The sequence below is a fragment of the Hemitrygon akajei genome, chromosome 6 (assembly GCF_048418815.1).
Source record: "Hemitrygon akajei chromosome 6, sHemAka1.3, whole genome shotgun sequence".
Classification (NCBI taxonomy): Eukaryota; Metazoa; Chordata; class Chondrichthyes; order Myliobatiformes; family Dasyatidae; genus Hemitrygon; species Hemitrygon akajei.
The window spans coordinates 1,362,499-1,385,282 of NC_133129.1; the positions used below are offsets into that span (position 1 = coordinate 1,362,499).

General features: G+C 43.1%; 1 protein-coding gene and 1 long non-coding RNA gene across 7 annotated transcripts in view; one reads left to right on the plus strand and one right to left on the minus strand.

The window, feature by feature from the left end:
• LOC140728806 (zinc finger protein 131-like) overlaps positions 1-181 on the minus strand; it is a 116,457-nt gene extending 116,276 nt beyond the window's left edge. For 4 of the 6 annotated variants that reach the window (XM_073047771.1, XM_073047770.1, XM_073047772.1 and 1 more), the window contains exon 1: positions 62-176. The gene's annotated coding sequence lies outside the window, so the exon portion shown is untranslated. Of the gene's footprint in view, positions 1-10 lie in introns of all 6 variants that reach the window. The other 2 variants (XM_073047768.1, XM_073047767.1) reach the window with 2 other exon arrangements.
• LOC140728807 (uncharacterized) lies at positions 59-22,762 on the plus strand. Its single transcript, XR_012099187.1, has 3 exons — positions 59-299; positions 14,218-14,331; positions 22,536-22,762. It is a non-coding gene; the product is annotated as an uncharacterized lncRNA (long non-coding RNA).
• Positions 22,763-22,784: the final 22 nt, after the last annotated feature.

The following is a 22,784-nucleotide window of genomic DNA, read 5'->3' on the forward strand; positions in this document are numbered from 1 at the left end:
CATTTCTCACCTTCCCCCCTCCCCTCTCGCCCTTCTCTCCCGTCCGGCCGCCGCCACTGACCGTCGCACCGGCGGCCAGCCGGGACCTGACCTGTGCCGGGCAGAGCCGCACCGCTCCCTCCGCGCCGCTCCGTGACTCGGACGAGGCCTCACTCTCCCAGCAGCCCGTGCGGCAACTGACCTTTCACCCTGACAACCGGCGGTGCAGAGGGGGTGGGGAGGAGGGGACGCGGGCGGTTGCCAGAGTAACCGGGCCCAGGTGCGGCGACAGCAGCGAAGAGGGATGGATCCACGGCAAGGTGAAGGTTTACAATAATAGGCAGCAAAGGCAGAGGGAGCGGGAGATATGTTGGAATATAGGACCAGAAATAGAAACAATAGTGTGTGGTGGAGAGTATATTGTCTGGCTGCATTACAGCCTGGTTTGGACACACCAATGCCCCTGAAAGGAAAAGTCCATCTCGGGTAAAGCCCTCCTCACATATCTACACGAAAAGTTGTCTCTGGAAAACATCTCAGGGACCCCCACCACCCAGGCCATGTTCTCTTCTCACTGCTGCCATCAGGAAGGAGGTACAAGAGCCTCATCACCAGATTCAGGAACAGTTATTAACCCTCAACCATCAGGCTCCTGAACCATAGGATAACTTCACTCACCCCATTATTGAACTGTTCCCACAACCTATCAACTCGCTTTCAAGGTCTCTTCATATTTATTTGTTATTATTTCTTTATTTTTGTATTTGTACAGTTTGTTGTCTTTTGTACACTGGTTGAATGCCCAAGTTGGTGTGGTCTTTCATTGATTCTGTTATGGTTATTATTCTATTATGGATTTATTGAGTGTCCCTGCAAGGACATGAATCTCACAATTATATATAGTGACACATATGTACTTTGGCAAGGATACTCCCTGATCGAGTGGGACAAACAGTCCGTGAACATAGTGCGTGTGAACCCTCATGATGTTACTGGCCCTTTGCCAGCATCTTTATATATGTCCACAAGAGATTCTGCAGGTGCTGGAAATCCAGCTAACATACCCAGCAGGTTAGAGGGCATCTATATGGAAAGGAATAAACAGTTGATGTTTCAGCCCAAGACACTTCATCAGGACTGGAGATCAGAATTAAGCTATTTGGCCCATCGCGTCTGCTCCGCCATTCAGTCATGGCTGATTTCCTTCACATTCTTTTTTTTTAGAATTTTTTATTGATACATAATCTTATACAGCTATAAAATGATACAAAACTTCAAGTTGATATATATACAATTAATAAAGCTGAAGAAAAAAACTTATCAAAAAAGGATAAGATATGATAATGAAAAAAAAATTGTAAAGAAAAGAAGGAAAACAGAGAGCCCCAACTTACTGAAAAAAAGAAAAAAAAACACCATTAGGAATCAACTCCCAGAGCAATACGACTTACCGTCATCTATATAAAAAAGAATCATCAACCGCCAATTCATGTTTATATAAAATAAAATTGGAAGGAAACCATATAAAATAATTCAAACTAAATGACAATATTTGGCAAAAGAGCCCCATCTTCTCTCAAAATCAAATTGAAGATCGAAAGTTTTCCTTCTGATTTTTTCCAAACTAAGACATAACATTACTTGAGAAAACCATTGAATTAATGTAGGGACAGAGGTATCTTTCCATTTTAATAAAATAGTCCTTCTTGCCAACAATGTAACAAATGCAATTACAAGTTACCCTGAAGATGAGATACCCTGAATATGATGCGGAACTATTCCAAATAGAACAGTTAATCTGATAGGTTGTAAATTAATTTTCAGAGCTTTAGAAATTGTAGAAAATAAAGATTTCCAAAAAGATTTTACTGAGGGACATGATCAGAACATATGAGACAAAGTGGCTACTTCAGTTTTACACCTATCGCAGTAATTGTCCATGTTAGGAAATATTTTAGATAGTCTCTCCTTTGTTAAATAATAATGGTGAACAATTTTAAATTGAATTAAATAGTGATCGGCACATATCAAAGAAGAAGACCATTTTCAGAACTTGGAACCAATCTTCGTTAACAAAGGTCATATTAAGTTCTCTCTCCCAATCTTGTTCAATCTTAAATGAGAGGTTATCTTTTTGTAGTAAAAATAAATTCCACCAATAGTACATTTTACTAAAGGATTCATATTCAAAATCGTATCCAACAAATCCGATTCTTGCATATATGGAAATTTAGATAAATATTTTTGTAAAAAATGTCTAACCTAAAAATATTGCAAAAAGCATGTATGAGAGAGAATATTTGCTAATTAACTCTTCAAAAGTCATCAGTCGACCATCACAAAATAAATCTGCAAAAAAACAGATCCCCTTATTTCTCCATAATAGAAAAATTGGATCAGTTATTGAAGGTATAAATTAAAAAATTTGATACAGAAAGCGAAACAATTTAAATTGTTTAAAATTTTAAAAATTGCAAAACTGAAACCAAATCCGTAAGGACTGTTTAATAACAGGGTAAAGATTTAAATTTGGAATTTTAGAGAGTTTTAAAGGTAATGGAGCTCCTAATAATGAGGTTAAATGGTTTGATAGCTTTTAATTCCAAATGAATCCAAGCTGGTTTTTGGCTCTTATCGAGCCAATATAGCCAAAAACATAATTGTCGAATATTAACAGCCCAATAATACAATCTTAAATTAGGAAGTGCAAGTCCACCATCTTTCTTAGATTTTTGTAAATGATACTTATTAATTCTTGGTCTTTTATTGTTTCAAATAAAGGATGAAATAATACAGTCAATTTGATCAAAAAAATTTTAGTTAAAAAGATAGGTATATTTTGAAAAATATATAAAAATCTAGGTAAAATCGTCATTTTCACGGCATGGATACAGCCTATTAAAGAAAGTGTAAGTGGGTTCCATCTGGAAAACAATTGTTTCATAAAGTCCATTAAAGGAACTATAGTAGCTTTATAAAGATCTTTATATTTTTAGTAATTATAATACCTAAATATTTAAAAGAATTAACAATTCTAAATAGAATATCATTATATATGAAAACAGGAGCATTTAATGGAAACAACTCACTTTTATTTAAGTTTATATCCTGAAATTTTTCCAAAATCATTTAGTATTTCCAGAAGATTAGGAATAGATTCTTCAGGGTTCGAAATATAAACCAAACGATCATCTGTGTAAAGAGGAATCTTATATAAATTTATATATAGAATTATATAAATCCCATTTATAGAGATACTATGAATATTTTTTGGCTTCACGGAGTGTTATGGCCAAAGGCTCCAGTACAAGATTAAATAATAAAGGGCTTAATGGACATCCCTGTCTAGTACCTCGTGAAAGTGAAAATAAGAGGATCTAAGATTATTCATAATAACAGTAGCAGTAGGATTCTTACAGATCATTTGAATCCATCTATTGGAATTATTACCAAAACCAAATTTTACTAATACCTTAAACAGATATGTCCACTCAACTCTATCAAATGCCTTTTCTGCATCAAGAGAAATAACACATTGGGGTTTCTTATATAATGGTGAATATATAATGTTCATCAGTCTCCGAACATTGGAGAAAGAGTAACGGCCTTTAATAAAGCCTGTTTGATTCATAGAAATAATTTCAGTTAAAGTATTTTCCAAACAGTTAGCCATTATCTTAAGAGAGAATTTTAACGTTCACATTTAATAATGAAATAGGTCTATATGATGCACATGCAGTAGGATCTTTATCTTTCTTAAGGATTAAGGAACCAGAAGTTTCATAAAAAGAAGAAAGTAAATTACCCTTCACAAAAGATTCATGAAATATTTCCAAAAGATATGGAGAAAGTAATTTTTTCAATTTTTTTGTAAAATCCTAATAGCCATCAAGTCCAGGAGCTTTACCTGATTGCATTGACAACATAGCTTTCTGAATTTCATACTCAGTAATTGGAGCATCAAGCATCTGTTCATCTTCAACAGTAATTTGAGGAAATTTAATCTTATGTAAAAAAGCATTCATTTTGGAGGAATCTGCAGGAAATTGAGATTTATAAAGATCAGAATAAAAATCCTGAAAAATATTATTAATGTCTTCATGGTTACTTACTAAATCCCCCATTATCTTTATGGATCTTTACAATTTGTCTTTTAGCTCTGGCTGCCCTTAACTGGGAAGCTAAGAGCTTAATATCTTTATCCCCAAAAATATAAAACTGACTTTTCAATTTAAGCAAATATCTTTCAATAGGATAAGTTAATAATAAATTATATTGTGATTGTAATTCCACTCTTCTTTTAAACAAATCAATATTTAGAGAGGTTGCATTGATGTTATCTAAATCTTTAATCTGTTTAGAAATTTTATCTAATTCCATTCTTGTCTGTTTCTTCAGCTTAGCTATATATGAAATAATCTGACCATGTAAGTAAGCTTTTAATGTATCCCAAATCACTAACTTTGAAACGTTTCCTGTATTATTAAAGAGAAAAAACTTGTTTATCTGAGTATCAATAAACTCAACAAATTCTGAACTTTGTAACAAATGTTCTGGGAAGCACCAAAGTGGTCTTGTAGAAGCAACAACTTTCAGTTCAAATATTAGGTTTAAAGGAGCGTGATCAGAGATAACAATTGAATCATATTCACATTTCTGAACATTAAATAGAAGTCGAGGGTCAACTATTCCTTCACATTCAAACCCATTCTCCTGCCTTCTCCCCGGAACCCCTGACGCCCTTGCTAATCAAAAACTTATGAGCCTCCACTTTAAATATTGTGTTCAGTTCAGTTCATCAGCCCAGTGGGTTATTGCTTTATGGATAAGTATTTGTGTGCACAGGTGTAATGAGAAACTGACTCGCAGCAGCATCATGGAGTGTGGGGTCGGTGCTGGGCCCACAATTGTTCACGATATACATTAACGATCTGGAGAAGGGGAGTGAGTGTAGTGTATCTAAGTTTGCTGATAATACTAAATTGAGTAGGAAAGCAAATTGTGCAGAGGATACGGAGAGTCTGCAGAGGGATATAGATAGATTGAGTGGGCAAGGGTCTGGCAGATGGAATACAATATTGGCAAATGTGAGGTCATCCACTTTGGAAAGAAAAGTGTAACAGCAGATTATTTAAATGGTAAAAAGTGCAGCTTGCTGCTGTGCGGAGGGACTTGGGAGTATTTGTGCATGAATCACAAAAGGTTGGTTTGCAGGTGCAGCATGCTTTCAAGAAGGTAAATGAAATGTTGGCCTTCATTGCTAGAGGAATTGAACCTAAGAGCAGGGAGATCATGCTGCAACTATACAGGGTACTGGTGAGGCCGCACCTGGAGTACTGTGTGCAGTTCTGGTCTCCTTACTGGAGGAAAGATATACTGGCTTCGGAGGTGGTACAGAGCAGGATCACCAGGTTGATTCCAGAGATGAGGGGCTTAGACTATGAGGAGAGATTGAGTCGCCTGGAACTGTACTCGCTAGAATTTAGAAGAATTAGAATCAAGTTTATTATCAGTGGCAGGCGTCGTAAAATTTGTTAACTTAGCAGCAGCAGTTCAATACGATACATAATACAGAAGGTAAATAAATAAATCAATTAATGACAGTATACGTATATCGAATAGATTGAAAATCGTGCAAAAATAAAAATAATATATATTAAAGAGGTGAGGTAGTGTCCAGGGGTTCAATGTCCATTTAAGAATCATGTGGCAGAGGGGAAGAAGCTGTTCCTGAATCACTGAGTGTGTGCCTTCAGGCTTCGGTACCTCCTACCTGATGGTAACAGTGAGAAAAGGGCATGCCCTGGGTGCTGGAGCTCCTTAATAATGGATGCTGCCTTTCTGAGACACCACTCCCTGAAGATGTCCTGGGTACTTTGTAGGCTAGTACCCAAGATGGAGCCATCTAAATTTATGACCCTCTGCCGCCTCTTTCGGTCCTGTGCAGTAGCACCCCCACCCCCCACAATACCAGACAGTGATGCAGCCTGTCAGAATGCTCTCCACAGTACATCTATAGAAGTTTCTGAGTGTTTTTGTTGACATGCCAAATCCCTTCAAACTCCTAACGAAGTATAGTCATTGTCTTGCTTTCTTTATAACTGCATCGATATGGTGGGACCAGGTTAGGTCCTCAGAAGTCTTGACACCCAGGAACTTGAAACTGCTCACTCTCTCCACTTCTGATCCCTCTATGAGGATTGGTATGTGTTCCTTCGTCTTACCCTTCCTGAAGTCCACAATCAGCTCTTTCATCTTACTGATGTTGAGTGCCAGGTTGTTGCCGTGACACCACTCCACTAGTTAGCATATCTCACTCCTGTACGCCCTCTTGTCACCACCTAAGATTCTACCAAAGATGGTTGTATCATCAGCAAATTTATAGATGGTATTTGAGCTATGCCTAGCCACACAGTCATGGGTATCTAGAGAGTAGAGCAGTGGGAAAGCACACACCCCTGAGGTGCACCAGTGTTGATCATCAGCAAGGAGGAGATGTTATCACCAATCCACACAGATTGTGGTATTCTGGTTAGGAAGTCAAGGATCCAATTGCAGAGGGAGGTACAGAAGCCCAGGTTCTGTAACTTCTCAATCAGGATTGTGGGAATGATGGTGTTAAATACTGAGCTATAGTCGATGAACAGCATCCTGACATAGGTGTTTGTGTTGTCCAGGTGATCTAAAGCCATGTGGAGAGCCACTGAGATTGTGTCTGCCGTTAACCTATTGTGGCAATAGGCAAATTGCAGTGGATCCAGGTCCTTGCTGAGGCAGGAGTTCAGTCTAGTCATGACCAACCTCTCAAAACATTTCATCACTGTAGATGTGAATGCTACTGGGCAATTGTCATTAGGGCAGCTCACAATATTCTTCTTAGGCACTGGTATAATTCTTGCCTTTTTGGATTGGGGAACATGCCTTATGAGAATAGGTTGTGTGAACTTGGCTTTTTTCCCTTAGAGCGACAGAGGATGAGAGGTGACCTGATAGAGGCGTATAAGATTATGAGAGGCATCGATTGTGTGGATAGTCAGAGGCTTTTTCCCAGGGCTGAAATGGCTAGAGCAAGAGGGCACAGTTTTAAGGTGCTTGGAAGTAGGTCTTCTTTGGTTGTCCATCGAAATCCAATGACAACGTCCACTCCTTTAATAGTGAGATCTTTAATGACTATACAGTCCTATCCTGGACCCACAAGCTCTATTGCAGATGGGACATGTTTCTGTGGTAGTGGTGGCAACCATGGCTGCATTTCTCCTGGCTCTCTTCTGTTGTCTTCTGGTTGTTCTTTCCATCTCCAGAATACGAACCCTGTCCCTACACAGCTGTCGCGGTGTTATGGTCAGCAGCAACATCCTCCAGGTCCTCGGGTCTGATCTTGCAATTCCTTAAAGCATTCCTCATCTGATTCTTATAGTGCTTCTTCGGCCCTCCAGCTGAGTGTTGGCCATGATGTAGCTGGCTGTATAACACTTTGCGGGGTAGCTGACATGGGGGCATCCTTATCACGTGCCCCAGCCACTGCAGCTGACGCTGGGTGATCATGGCCTCAATACTTCTGCAGTTGGTCTTTACAAATATTTCAGTGTGAGGCACCCGCTTACGACAGGTAATTCCCAAGATGCGCTGACGGCAGCTTATGTGGAAGCGCTCCAAGGACTTGATGTGATGACTGTAGGTTACCCAAGCTTCACAGCTATAAAGGAGGGTGGTGACACTGATCGCTTGGTATACGGTGACCTTTGTGGAGGGACAAAGGCTCCTGTTCTGAAAGACTCTACGCCGAAGTCTCCCAAAGGCAGCTGATGCCTGTTTAATGTGGCTCTGGATGTCGTCGTCAATGCTGCTATCCTCAGAGAGAATGCTCCCCAGGTATTTGAAAAATGGCACTACTGACAGCTTTTCATCACCAACAGTGAAGGTAGGTAGGGTGGATGGGACACTGATACTCCATTGGCAAACCACTTCTGTCTTGGTGGTATTGACGGTCAGCCCCATCCTGCTGTACGCTCTCACCACCACAGTAAGGATAGTCTGAAGATCCTCTAGAGTATGGACCACAAGAGCACGGTTGTCTGCATACTGCAGCTCCAGGACCCGTTCTCTACGGAGTTTGGTGGTTGCACGGAGCCTCCTGATGTCAAAGAGGTTGCCATCTAATCTGACGTCCACCGCCACACCACTGCTGTCTTCAATCTCGTGGTGAAGAAGCTTAGTAACACACGAGGAAGATATTAAAGAACTGGCTCTAGCACACAACCCTGCCTCACCCCTGTGCGTTCAAGGAAGGGCTTGGACTCTTGTCCTCCTATGTTCACCCGAGCAGTCATCCCATCGTGGAACTGGACGAAGGATGTTAATAAATTTATTGGGACAGCCAAACCTGAGGAGGAAATCCCATAAGAGCTCACTTTGCACAGCGATGAATGCTTTGGAGAGGTCAACAAAGGCCATAAACAGGTCCTGATGTTGCTCCCGGCACTTTTCCTGAAGCTGCCGGGCTGTGAAGATCATGTCGATCTTGCTCCCGTTCTTCCAAAATGCACACTACGATTTTGGCAGCATTGACTCGGTGATGTTGCTGATGAGCCTCTGAAGCATCACCTTAGCCAAGACCTTTCCAGTAACAGAAAGGAGCGATATGCCCCTACTATTGTCACAGATGGCCTTGTCATGCTTGTTCTTATAAATGACAACAATGTTTGCATTTCTCCATTGCTGTGGGATGTTCTCATCAGTCCAAGCCTTGTTGATGTACTGCTAGATAGATAGATAGATAGATAGATACTTTATTCATCCCCATGGGGAAATTCAACATATATACATGTACCCTCTGGAGATGTCAGGGGTAAGTTTATTGCGCAAAGAGTGGTGAGTGTGTGGAATGGGCTGCCGGTGACTGCGGTGGAGGCAGAAATGATAGGGTCTTTTAAGAGACTCCTGGATAGGCACATGGAGCTCAGAAAAATAGAGGGCTATGGATAAGCCAAGTAACTTCTGAGGTAAAGACAGGTTCGGTACAGCTTTGTGGGCCAAAGGGCCTGTATTGTGCTGTAGGTTTTCTATGTTTCTATCACTGGCATATGGCCTGAAATTTGTTGTTTTGCAGCAGCAGTACATTGTGATACATAAAAACTGTAAAGTACAGTTTAAAGAAGTTTTTTTTTAGAAAGAAGTTAAGTAGTGCAAAAAGAGGGAAAGAATTGTGAGGTAGTGTTCATGGGTTCAATATCTATTCAGAAATTGGATAGCAGAGGGGAAAAAACTGTTCCTGAATTGTTAATTGGGCTCCTGTCTCTCCTTCCTGATGGTAGCAATGAGAAGTGGACATGTCCTGGGTGATGGGGGTCCTTAATGATGAATGCTGCCTTTTTGAGGCATCGCTTCTTGTAGGTGTCCTGAATGCTAATGAGACTAGTGCCAATGATGGAGCTGACTGATGCTGGCCAGAAGAAACTACAGTCTAATCAAGGACAGGGGAAGCAGCCAACCCCAGTTCTCTTTGTTTTCCCCCATTCTGTGGACTCTGAACTGATTCTTGCTCTTGGATAATTAATCGGAGCAATTGAATATGGACACAGGGAGCTTCAGGAAATGATCTGCTAAATCTGAGACTATTCTCAAACAAGTAGCCATTTGTTATATAAAGAGCATGGACTCTGAACTGATCCTTGCTCTGGGATAATTAATCAGAGCAATTGAATGTGGACACAAGGAGCTTCACCTGCTAAATCTGAGACCATTCTCAGACAAGTAGCTATTTGTTATGTAAAGGATGTGAACTCTGCACTGATTCTTGCTCTGGGACAATCTAATCAGAGCAATTGAATGTGGACACAGGAAGTTTCAGGTAATTCCATTCTCGGAGGAGTAGCTACTTATTATGTAAAATACCAGACCTACCAAAGAATCCATCTGTAATCTCGTTAGACTCTGTCTGGGTCGCCTAGTTTAATGGGTTTGGACCAGACAGAGTTGAAAGACTCAGATACACAAGTCTGGGGTGGGCAGGACCAGGAAACAATGCTGGTTGTAGCCCTATGCAATGACCAATAAGAAGGTGACCCACCTAGGTCAGGTGACCTTGAGTCAAAGGGATGGCGATCCACCAGTTCAATTGATGAGGAACATATAAGGATCAGGAGCCCCAAATACGCAGGGGCGATAACTCTCCAGCAGGCAGGGACCAACCATGATGGATAAGGAGGACCCCACGGACACGTGGAGATCAAGACCATGAGGAACACCTGGCCAGCGTAGACTCCTTTCCTGGTAACACTGTTTCTCTCCATTGACTGTGCATGGAGGGTCAGGGATTCTAGTGGTGTGCACACAGGTAGTTAGTTTGTGAGCACACTTGCTTTATAGTTGAAATAATGAAAGTTATTTGTAGATAAATGCAGATTCTCTGTACCTCACTGATCATTATTACGAGTGATTCTTGTAACTCTGAGTTGACAACTCTCTACAGCTGTTTCTGATCCTGTGCAGTCAGTGGCTCCTCCAGACCAAACAGTGATGCAACCAGTTAGAATGCTCTCCGCGATACATCTGCAGAAATTTGCCAGTGTCTTTGGTGACATACCAAATTTTCTCAAACTCCTAATGAAATATAGCTGATACATGTAATCAAATATTTTCAAGAAAGAACTGCAAATGTCTATTATAATGTAAAGTGATTAGAATGGTCATACATTATGGGGGGACTACTGCACAGGACCAAAAGAAGCTGCAGAAGTTTGTAAATTTACTCAGCTCCATCTTGGGCACTAGTCTACAAAGTACCCAGGACATCTTTAGGGAGCAGTGTCTCAGAAAGGCAGCGTCCATTATTAAGGACCTCCAGCACCCAGGGCATGTCCTTTTCTCACTGTTACCGTCAGGTAGGAGGTACAGAAGACTGAAGGCACACACTCAGCGATTCAGGAACAACTTCTTCCCCTCTGCCATCTGATTCCTAAATGGACATTGAACCCATCTCACTTTTTTTTAATATAATTTTGTTTTTTTTGCACGACTTGTAGTCTATTCAATATACATATACTGTAATTGATGTATTTATTTATTATTATTTTTCTTCTATATTATGTATTGCATTAAACTGCTGCTGTTCAGTTAACAAATTTCATTACTCCTGCCAGTGATAATAAACCTGATTCTGATTATGTTTTTGCCAGCTGGTTCATGGACTGAATGGTTGAAGGGAGATAGTTGTACCTGAACCTCGTGGTGTAGTTCTTTAGCTTCTCCCTGAGAATGAGCAATGAGAAGAGAGCATATACCAGACAGTGATATTCCTTAGTGCTGGATGCCTCCTTCCTGAGGAAATGTCCTCGATGTCGGGCAGGATTCTGTAATAGAGCTGGCAAGTCTACAATCCTCTGCAGCCTCATGCGCTCCTGTGCATTGAAGCCTGCATACCAGTCTGAATTGTGAGGAAAGTCAAAGTCGAGTTTGTCAGATGTACAAGTACTAGTATGCATAGGTACAATCACAAATGTATTTACAGCTACATCACTTTGTCTCATTTTATTTAGAGAGATAGTAAAGAACAGGCCCCTCTGGCCCAATGAGCAGCACCGTCCAGCACCCCACCTACTTAACCCTGGCCAAATCACAGGTTAATTTACTAACTGGGAGGAAACTGAGAGCATCCAGAGGAAACCCACACACATACACGGGAAGAAAGTACAAACTTTTTACCTGAGGACACCGGAACAGAACTCTGAACTCCGGCGCTCCAAGTTTGTGGTGAACTACATATACCTGTCTGGACACGACCCCTGCTGACTGCTCCTGTGGCTCCTCCCACAGACCCCTGTATAAAGGTGATTGAGGTCTGAGCCCGGCCTCTCTCCAGTGTGAACTGAGTTGTGTACCAGTAGTTTAGATGACTGTGTGAATCCCTTCCCACAGTCCGAGCAGGTGAATGGCCTCTCTCCAGTGTGAACTCGCTGATGTACCTTCAGTTGAGATGACCGAGTGAATCCCTTCCCACAGTCCGAGCAGGTGAATGGCCTCTCTCCAGTGTGAACTCGCTGATGTACCTTCAGGTTAGATGAGCAAATGAATCCCTTCCCGCAGTCCGAGCAGGTGAACGGCTGCTCCCTGGTGTGAACTCGCTTGTGTGCCATTAGGGTGGATGACTCAGTGAATCACTTCCCACAATCACAGCAGGTAAACGGCCTCTCCAGTTTGAAGTCAATGATGCACAGTTGGTTGATTTGGCTGAGAGAATCTCTTCCCTAATTCTGAGCAGGTGATCGGCCTCTACCCACTGTGAACTCACTGGTGTCTCTGTAGTTGAGATGACCAAATCACGACACTCATATACCAGGCGCCTCGCACACGCGTGAGGGATCACTGACGCCTAGTGGGCTGACACCTCCAGTTAGGCCGGAACCAGCACAACCACCGTCTCCGGTGCAATCACCACCACCGGCACCTGTGCAATCACCACCACCGGCATCTGTGCAATCACCACCACCGGCACCTGTGCAATCACCACCACCGGCACCTGTGCAATCACCACCACCGGCATCTGTGCAATCACCACCACCAGCACCTGTGCAATCACCACCACCGGCATCTGTGCAATCACCACCACCGGCACCTGTGCAATCACCACCGGCATCTGTGCAATCACCACCACCGGCACCTGTGCAATCACCACCACCGGCACCTGTGCAATCACCACCACCGGCATCTGTGCAATCACCACCACCGGCACCTGTGCAATCACCACCGGCATCTGTGCAATCACCACCACCGGCACCTGTGCAATCACCACCACCGGCATCTGTGCAATCACCACCACCGGCACCTGTGCAATCACCACCGGCATCTGTGCAATCACCACCGGCACCTGTGCAATCACAGCCGGTGCTACGTAGATCGCAGCGACAGATTCGACCACCTGATAGACTTAACCTGTAAATATACTTGTAAGAAACTTCGCCACATGGGGACTCTTTTTAAAACAAAGGGGGGGGGGTGAATGTGGTAAACTATGTATACCTGTCTGGACACGCTCCCCCGCTGACTGCTCCTGTGGCTCCTCCCACAGACCCTGTATAAAGGTGATTGAGGTCTGAGCCCGGCCTCTCTGTCTCCAGGATGTAGTATGGTGGTCAATCACTGCTTGTTCCTTCTTCCAGTCAATAAAAGCCGATACCTCGCCTTTACGTCTCAGAGTGAGTTATTGATGGTGCATCAAAGCTGTACCAGCATCATGCCAACTGCTACACTACCGTGGCGCCCAATTGCAGCAGTAATTTTTTATTGTAACTTATCCTCAATGGCCACTTTACTAGGTGCCTGCTGTACCTAGTAAAGTGGCCACTGGGTATATCTACGTTCCTGGTCTTATGCTGCAATTGCCCATTCGCTCCAGGGTTCAACGTATTGTGCATTCAGACATGCTGTTCTGCACACCACTGTTGTAACGCATGGTTATTTGAATTACTGTAACCTTCCTGTCAACTCGAACCAATCTGGCCACTCTCCTCTAACCTCTTTCATTACAAATAATTTTCGCCCACAGAACTGCCACTTACTGCATATTATTTTTGTTTCTCATACCATTCTCTGTAAACTTTAGACATTGTTGTGCTTGAAAATCCCAGGAGATCAGCAGTTTCTGAGATACTCAAACCATCTGGCACCAATAATGGTTATACTTACCTAATTCACGTTTCTTCCCCATTCTGACGTTTGGTCTAAATAACAAATGAACCTCTTGACCATGTCTACATGCTTTTATGCATTGAGTCGCTGTCATTGTGATTGGCTGATTAGATATTTGCATTAATAAGCTGGTGTAGGGGTGTACCTAATACAGTAGCCACTGAGTGTATAGTAATTTGTTATTCCTGCACTGAACTGCCACAAAACAACATATGTTAGTGATAATAAAACTGATTCTGATTCACAGGGACAGAGCATCATATGAGCAGCATTCACAAGAAAAACATAAATTATATAGAAATCTTACAAGAAAGAATAGAATTCGAACCAAAGCAGTCCATTTTTGTGCAGAGCGATCTTAGTGTTGCTCTACTAATTATACATAAATTATCCACAATTTTACAAGAAAACACAATTAGAACAAAGAAAAATTAACACCATTTTTATGTAAAGTGGTCAGAGACTCGCTGTACGAAGTAATAATTAGGGTTGTGCTGGTTGGTTCTACAACTGAAGGGTTGAAGGGAAATAGTAATTACACGCTGATTTCAGTTCTTTGCAGGAATGGGACTGACCGTTATTCGATATACCGAGGACACGGCCTAGAAGATTAACTCGCCTTTGGAGTTTCAGGATTTTGTGGCTCTGGAGGCAGGCGGACTCAAGGTTGGTGCCTCTGCAGGAAATTGGGGTGTTGTGGGAGACCAAAGATCTATGGCTATGTGCCCAGAGACCCAAGTTCTGTAGGCACAGAGCTCGGAAAAAGCGACGCAACGGACTTTTAACATCGTAAATCAGCGAGTTGTTTGTTATGTCTCCCCTTTCACTGTGAAACGTGGACATCTCTTTTTCCCTTATTAGGGAGAAAGAGAGCCTGTGGTGTGTCGAATTACCAGGTGAACGAGTAGTCTGGGATGCGGCAAGTCTGTATCTTTATTAATGCTTTGCTGCATGCATGAGTGCTCAGTGGGGGGGCACCGATGCTTTTTTGCCAGTGGGCGAGGAGGGATTGCTGCTTTGCTGCTGCTTACACGCAGGAGGGGAGAGCTGGGGGGGACTTTGCAGTTCTAACATTTAACTGTCGTTCATTCTTTGGGGGCACTCCTCTGTTTTCATGGATGGTTGCAAAGAAAAAGAATTTCAGGATGTATATTGTATACATTTCTCTGACATTAAATGCACCTTTGAACCTGGTGGCGTGGGTCTTCAGGATTCAGTCCCTCCTGTCCGTGGGAGCTGTGAGAAGATGGCCTGGACAGGTGGTGGTGTGGGACTTCAGGATTCAGTCCCTCCTGTCCGTGGGAGCTGTGAGAAGATGGTGTGGCCGGGTGGTGGTGTGGGACTTCAGGATTCAGTACCTCCTGTCCGTGGGAGCTGTGAGAAGATGGTGTGGCCGGGTGGTGGTGTGGGACTTCAGGATTCAGTCCCTCCTGTCCGTGGGAGCTGTGAGAAGATGGTGTGGCCGGGTGGTGGTGTGGGACTTCAGGATTCAGTACCTTCTGCCCGTGGGAGCTGTGAGAAGATGGCCTGGCTGGGTAGTGGGGATCTTTGATGATTGATGTTGACTTCTTGAGGGAGCACCTCCTGTAGGTATTACCTGTGGTTTTAATCAGCTTCAGGGGCATAGGCAAAGAGGATGGTCACAGTATTTTAATAAGGAAATTGGAATCCAAACCTAGATAGCATAGGTTTAATGTGAGAGAGGAAAGATTTAAAGGGGATCAGAGGAGCAAGTGTCTTATACAGAGTTTAGTTGGTATTTGTCCAGCTTGGTGGCACAATAATATCAGCACCATGTCAGAATCCATGAGGAAGGGTATCATCACCCTCATCTACAAGCAGAAGGGGGAGAGGGAGGACTTTAGGAATTGGAGGCCCATTTCACTCCTGAATGTGGATTACAAGATCCTGTCCAAGGCTATCGCCAACAGGGTCAAGTCTGCTCCGGAACAGGTGATCCACCCGGACCAAACCTGTGCTGTACCAGGCAGGAAGATCTCGGACCCTAGTCTCCATTTTGCAGCTACATATATTAAGCTAAAGCAAAAATCCCACCCAAAATAGCCATAATAAAAGGCACAAACAAAATTTAACTACTACAATGTTATGTCTAACAGTAATAAAAACATAATCAGTAATGGCCAACTTAAAATCAGCTGAAGTATCTTAACCACATATTCAAAAAAGAATAAATCCAAGCAAATAATATTACAAACAATACAGGCCCTTCGGCCCACAAAGTTGTGTCGAACATGTCTTTATCTGTGAAATTAGCTAAGGTTACCCATAGCCTTCTATTTTTCTGAGCTCCATGTACCTGTCCAGGAGTCTCTTAAAAGACCCTATCGTATCCGCCTCCACCACCATCGCTGGCAGCCCATTCCACGTACTCACCACTCTGCGTAAAAAAACTTGCCCCTGATACCCCCCCCCCTCCCCCGTACCTACTTCCAAGCACCTTAAAACTGTTCCCTCTCGTGCTAGCCATTTCAGCCCTGGGAAAAAGCCTCCGACTATCCATACAATCAATGCCTCTCATCATCTAAGACACCTCTATCAGGTCACCTCTCATCCTTCATCACTCCAAGGAAAAAAGGTCGCGTTCACTCAACCTATTCTCATAAGGCATGCTTCCTAATCCAGGCAACATCCTTGTAAATCTCCTCTGCACCCTTTCTATCGTTTCCACATCCTTTCTATAGTGAGATGACTAGAACTGAGCACAGTACTCTAAGTGGGGTCTGACCAGGGTCCTATGTAGCTGAAACAGTACCTTTAGGTTCCTAAACTCAATCCCACGATTGATTAAGGCCAATGTACCGTATGCTTTCTTAAATACAGAGCCAACCTGCACAGCAGCTTTGAGATATTGAATACTGCCATCATCTGACATGTAACTGCTCTCCCCAGCACATTTCAAATCATAGCTGAGGACTTCAATCAGGCTTGTTTGAAGAAATCTCTGCCCGATTATCATCGGCATATAATCTGCAGCACCAGGAACCAACACACTAAACCGCTGCTGTACTACGATTAGGAATCCATACCATTCCATACCTAGACTGCATTTCGGGATATCTGAACATTTGATTGTCCTCCTACCTGCATACAGGCAGAGGCCGCAGAGATAAGGACAGCAAAGAGGTGGTCGCGTGAGGCAGATCTTATTAAAATAATTGTGGATTAGTGTATCCCCACAAAGTGGAATGCTCTGCCCCAGAAGGCAGTGGAGGCCAAGTCTCTGGATGCATTCAAGAGAGAGTTAGATAGAGCTCTTATAGATAGCGGGGTCAAGGGATATGGGGAGAAGGCAGGAACGGGGTACTGATTGTGTATGATCAGCCATGATCACAGTGAATGGCGGTGCTGGCTAGAAGGGCTGAATGGCCTACTCCTGCACCTACTGTCTATTGTCTATAAAGTCATTCGGGATCTTTCCCAATCAGAAGGCCTGGATGAAGCATAAGATCCACAATCTGCTGAGCCAGATCCGAGGCATTTACGTTTAGTGACAGAGAAAGTTACAAGAGTTCCAGAAAGCCATCTCGCAAATGAAGTGGCTTAATGAATCAATGGATGCTCTGCAGCTGGTGGCAGGGCTTGAATACTATCAGCTCTGATAAAATAAAATAAAGCGACATAGGTGACAACAGGGCTTCGCTTCCAGGTGAGTGCAATGCCTTCTATGCTTACTGTCAAAACATGGAGGGACCATTACAAATTCCCACGGCACCGATAGTTCTGTGACTTCAGTCTCTGATGCCTGTGTGCGAGCAACCTTCAGGAAGGTGAACCCACGGAAAGCATCTGGCACAGACAGGTTACAAGGCCAAGTACTAAACCCCTGTGCTGATCAACTGGCTGAAGCATTCACTGAGATCTTTAATCTCTCACTTCAAGCAGGCTTCACTTATACCGATACCTAAGAAGAATGTGGCATTGTCTGGTAGCACTTACATCAACAGTGATGAAGGGTAGTGAGAGGTTGGTGATGAAATATATCAACTCCTGCCTGAGAAATGACTTGGATCCACTTCAATTTGCCTACCAGGGCATCAGATCCACAGCAGATACCGTCTTACTGGCTCTTCACTCAACCCTGAAACATCCAGACAGCAAAATGCATATATCAGGATGTTCTTTATTAACTACAGCTCGGCATTCAATTCCATCATCCACTCAAAACTAATCAATAAGCTTCAAGACTTTGGCCTCAATACCTCCCTATACAATTGGATCCTGGATTTTCTCACTTCCAATTCCCATAAGACATAGGAGCAGAATTAGGCCATTACATAAGAAATAGGAGCAGGAGTAGGCCATCCGGCCCATCAAGCCTGCCCCACCATTCAATAAGATCATGGCTGATCTGTCTGTAAACTCAGCTCCATCTACCTACCTTTTCCCCATAACCCTTAATTCCCTTACTATGTGAAAACCTATCTAAGTGTTTCTTAAATATATTTAGTGAAGAGGCCTCAGCTGCTTTCCTGGGCAGAGAATTCCACAGATTCACTACTCTCTGGGGAAAGCAGTTTTTCCTCATCTCCATGCTAAATCTTCTCCCCTGAATCTTGAGGCAATGTCCCCTGGTTCTCGTTTCACCTACCAATGGAAACAACTTTCCTACTTCTACCTTATCTATCCCTTTCAAAATGTTGTATGTTTCTATAAGATCCCCTCTCATTCTTCCATAGTCCCAGGTGACTCAATCGCTCCTCATAGGTTAACCCCTTCATCTCTGGAATCAACCTGGTGAGCCTCCTCTGCACTGCCTCCAAAGCCAGTCTTTCCTTCCTCAAGTATGGAGACCAGAACTGCACACTGTACTCCAGGTGCAGCCTCACCAGTACCCTGTATAGTTGCAGCATGACCTCCCAGCTCTCAAATTCAATCCCTCTAGTAATGAAGGCCAATATTCCGTTTGCCTTCTTAATAACCTGTTGTACCTGCAAGCCAGCTTTTTGCAATTCATGCACAAACACTCCCAAGTCCCTCTGCACAACAGCATGCTGCAATCTCTCACCATTTAAATAATAACCTACTCTTCTATTATTCCTTCCAAAGTGGATGATCTCACATTTACCAACATTGTATTCCATCTGCCAGACCTTGGCCCACTCACTTAACCTATCTATATCCATCTGCAGACTCTCCACATCCTCTGTACAATTTGCTTTTCCATTCAGTTTAGTGTCATCTGCAAATTTTGCTACGCTACACTCAGTCCCCTTTTCCAAATCATCAATGTAAATGGTAAACAGTTGCGAGCCCAGCACCGACCCCTGCGGCACCCACTCACCACTGACTGCCAACTGGAGAAACACCCATTCAGCCCATCAACTCTGCTTCACCATTCCATCATGGCTGATCCTGGATCCCACTCAACCCCATACACCTGCCTCTCGCCATATCCTTTGATGCCCTGACCGATCAGGAAATGATCAACTTCTGCTTTAAATATGCTCATGGATTCAGCCTCCAACACAATCTATGGCAGAGTATTCCACAGATTCACTCCTCTCTACGAAAAAACCTATTTACCTCTGTTCTAAAGGGTCACCCCTTCAATTTTGAGGCTGTGACCTTTAGTTCTAGATACCCCCACCATAGGAAACATCCTCTCCACATCCACCCTATCTAGTCCTTTCAACATTTGGTAGGTTTCAACGAGATCCCTCTGCATTCTTCTAAATTCCAGTGAGTACAGGCCCAAGGCTGCCAAATGCTCCTCATCTGTTAACCCCTTCATTCCTGGAATCATCCTCCTGAACCTCCTCGGGACTTTCAATGACAACACATTGTTTCTGATATATGGGGCCCAAAACTGTTGACAATATGCCAAGTCTGGCATGACTAGTGTTTTATAAAGCCTCAGCGTTATCTCCTTGCTTTTATATTCTATTCTTGAAATAAATGCCAACATTTACCACAGACTCAACCTGTAAATTAACTTTCTGGGAGTCTTGCACAAGGACTCCCAAGTCCCTCTGCACCTCTGATGTTTGAATCTTCTTCCCATTTAGATAATAGTCTGCACTATTGTTCCTTATTCCAAAAAGCATTTTCACCCATTTCCCAACACTATTCCATGTGCCACTTTTTGTCCATTCTTCCAATTTGTGTAAGTCCTGCTGCAGTCGCATTGCTTCCTCAGCACTTCCTGCCACTCCACCTGTCTTTATATCATCCGCAATCTTTGCCACAAAACCATCAATTCCATTATCTAAACCACTGACAAACAATGTGAAAATTAGCGGTCCCTGAGGAGGACCACTAGTCACCAACAGCCAACCAGAAAAGGACCCTTTTATTCCCACTTGCTGCCTGTCAACTACTCTGCTGTCCATGCCAGTATCTTTCTTGTAGGATTTTATCTTGTTAAGCAGCCTCGTGTGGCACCTTATCAAACGCCTTCTGAAAATCCAAGTAAATGGCATCCAGTGCCTTTCCTTTGTCCACCCTGCTTATTATTTCCTCAAAGAACTGGAACAGATTTGTCAGGCAAGATTTCCCTTTACAGAAACCATGCTGGCTTTGACTTATTTTAACATCAGTTTTCAAGTACCTAGAAATCTCATCCTTAATAATAGACTCCCAACACTTTCCCAACCACTGTGGTTAGGCTAACTGGCCTATGATCTCCTTTCTTTTGTATTCCTCCCTTCTGAGAGTGGAGTGACATCTGCCAGTCTTCCAGTCCTCTGGGACCAAGCCAGAATCAAGTGAAAGATCTTGACCAATGCATCCGTTATCTCTTTAGCAACCTCTCTCAGGACTCTGGTATGTAGTCCATCTGGTCCAGCTGACTTATCCACCTTAAGACCCTTGAGTTTGCCAGTCAGTTGAGATTGGCAACAACATCCTCTCCATGGTCTCTATCAGCACAGGTGAACCACAAGGCTGTGTGCTCAGCCCCTGCTCTACTTGCTTCACACTATGACTGTGTGGCTAAGCGCAGCTTCAATGCCATGTTCAAGTTTTCTGGTGACACCAGCGTCATGAACCAAATCTAAGGTGGTGACGAATTAGCATTTCAGTGGGAGATTGAAAATATGGCTGAGTAGTGCCACAACAACAACTTCTTACTCAATGTCAGCAAGGTAAAAGAGTTAGTTACTGCCTGTTACTTTGCTGGCATTTAGGGCAGCAATGAAGGTCCTCCATCTCTGTCTACCCTTGACTATCTTCTCTGCTGTGCCCCAGGTGTGGTTCAGAGTACTCATTTCTACCTCTACGGTACAGTGCTAAGTTATCTTTGGTTTCCCACATTTCGTACATTCCAAAAGACGTTTTTGGTCTTGATCTTGGCAGTTCATCGTGCTAGTGGCTTCCTCTCGGTTTTCTCTACTGTCACTCATGCAAATCCTGGGTGTAGACTCAGGAATATAGGATTCTTCATTGCTGTTTTCATAACAATTTTTTTTGACCAGTCCGGGTTGTTAGCCCTGAGCTGAACCCCAAACCTTGAGGACTAGGATGTGGTCCTCTTGGAGGAAAATGAAAGAACTGATTATTAACTTGAAACCAGAGATTGATGATCCAGGTTCCGATGGAGTACCTGGTAGTGCTCTGAAAACCTGTGCTAACCAACTGGCAGGTGCTCTCAAAGACATTTTAAACCTCTCATTGCTACAGTTGGAAGTTCCTATCTGCTTCAAAAGAGCAACAATCATAACAGTGCCCAAGAAAGAGCAGGGTGAGCTGCCCTAACGACTATCATCCAGTAGCACTCATATCTATGGTGATGAAATGCCCTGAGAGGTTGGTTATGGTTATAATTAACTCCTGCCTCAGCAAGGCCCTGGACCCACTGCAATTTCCCTGTCGCTACAATAGGTCTACAGCCACTGTAATCTCATTGGCTCGCCACGTGGCCTTGGATCACCTGGACAATAGTAATACTTACGTCAAGCTGCTGCTTATTGATTACAGCTCAACATTTAACACAATAATTCCTACAGTTCTGATCAAAAAGTTCCAAATCCTGGGCCTCTGTACCTCCCTCTGCAACTAGATCCTTGACTTACCTCACTGACAATCGACACTGGTACATCTCGAGGATTGCCCAGCTCTCTCTACACCCATGAACTGTATGGCTCACCACAGCTCAAATGCCATTTATGAGTTTGCTGCCAACACAACTATTATTGGCATAATTTCAGGTGGTGATGAGAAGGTGTATAGGAACGAGATAGGTTAGTGGTGGTTCAGCTGGTTGAGTGGTGTCACAGCAGCAACCTTGCACTCAATGTCAGTAAGACCAAAGCATTGATTGTGGATTTCAGGAAAGGTAAGACAAGGGAACATGCAGTAATCTGCAATCAAGGAATCAGAAGTGGAAAGGGTGAGCAATTTCAACATCTCTAAGGACAGTGGCTAAAAGTCCTTAGCAGTTTAAGATTTGGTATGTCACCAAAGGCACTCAAATCTCTACTGATGTATCGTGGAGAGCATTCTGACTAACTGCTTCACTGTCTGGTATGGAGGGACCACTGCACAGGACCACAATAAGCTGCTGAAAGTTGTAAACTCAGCCAGCTCCATCATGGGCACAAGGCTCCCAAGCATCCAGGACATCTTCAAGGCGTGATCCATCATTAAGGGCCCCCATCACCCAGCACTGCCTTCTACCTCACTACCTCACTTTTGTTAATATACAATAGTTCTGTTTTTTGCATATTTTAAAAAATCTATTCAATATATGTAATTGATTTGTTTATTTATCATTATGTTTTATTTTATTTTTCTTTCTCCCTCTGCTAGATTATGTATTGCATCGAACTGCTACTGCTAAGTTAACAAATTTCACGACACATGCTGATGATAATAAACCCAATTCTCATTCTGATTCTCATTGCTACCATCAGGGAGGAGGTACAGAAGCTTGAAGACACACACTCAACGATTCAGGAACAGGCTCTTCTTCCCCTCCACCATCAGAATTCTGAATGGACATTGAACCCATGAACACTACCTCACTTTTTTAATTCTCTTTTTGCACTGTTTATTTAACTTTTTAAGTATACATATACTTCTTGCAGTTTTTTATTGCATTGTACATAACAACAAATTTCATGATATATGCAAATGATATTAAACCTGATTCTGATTCGAAG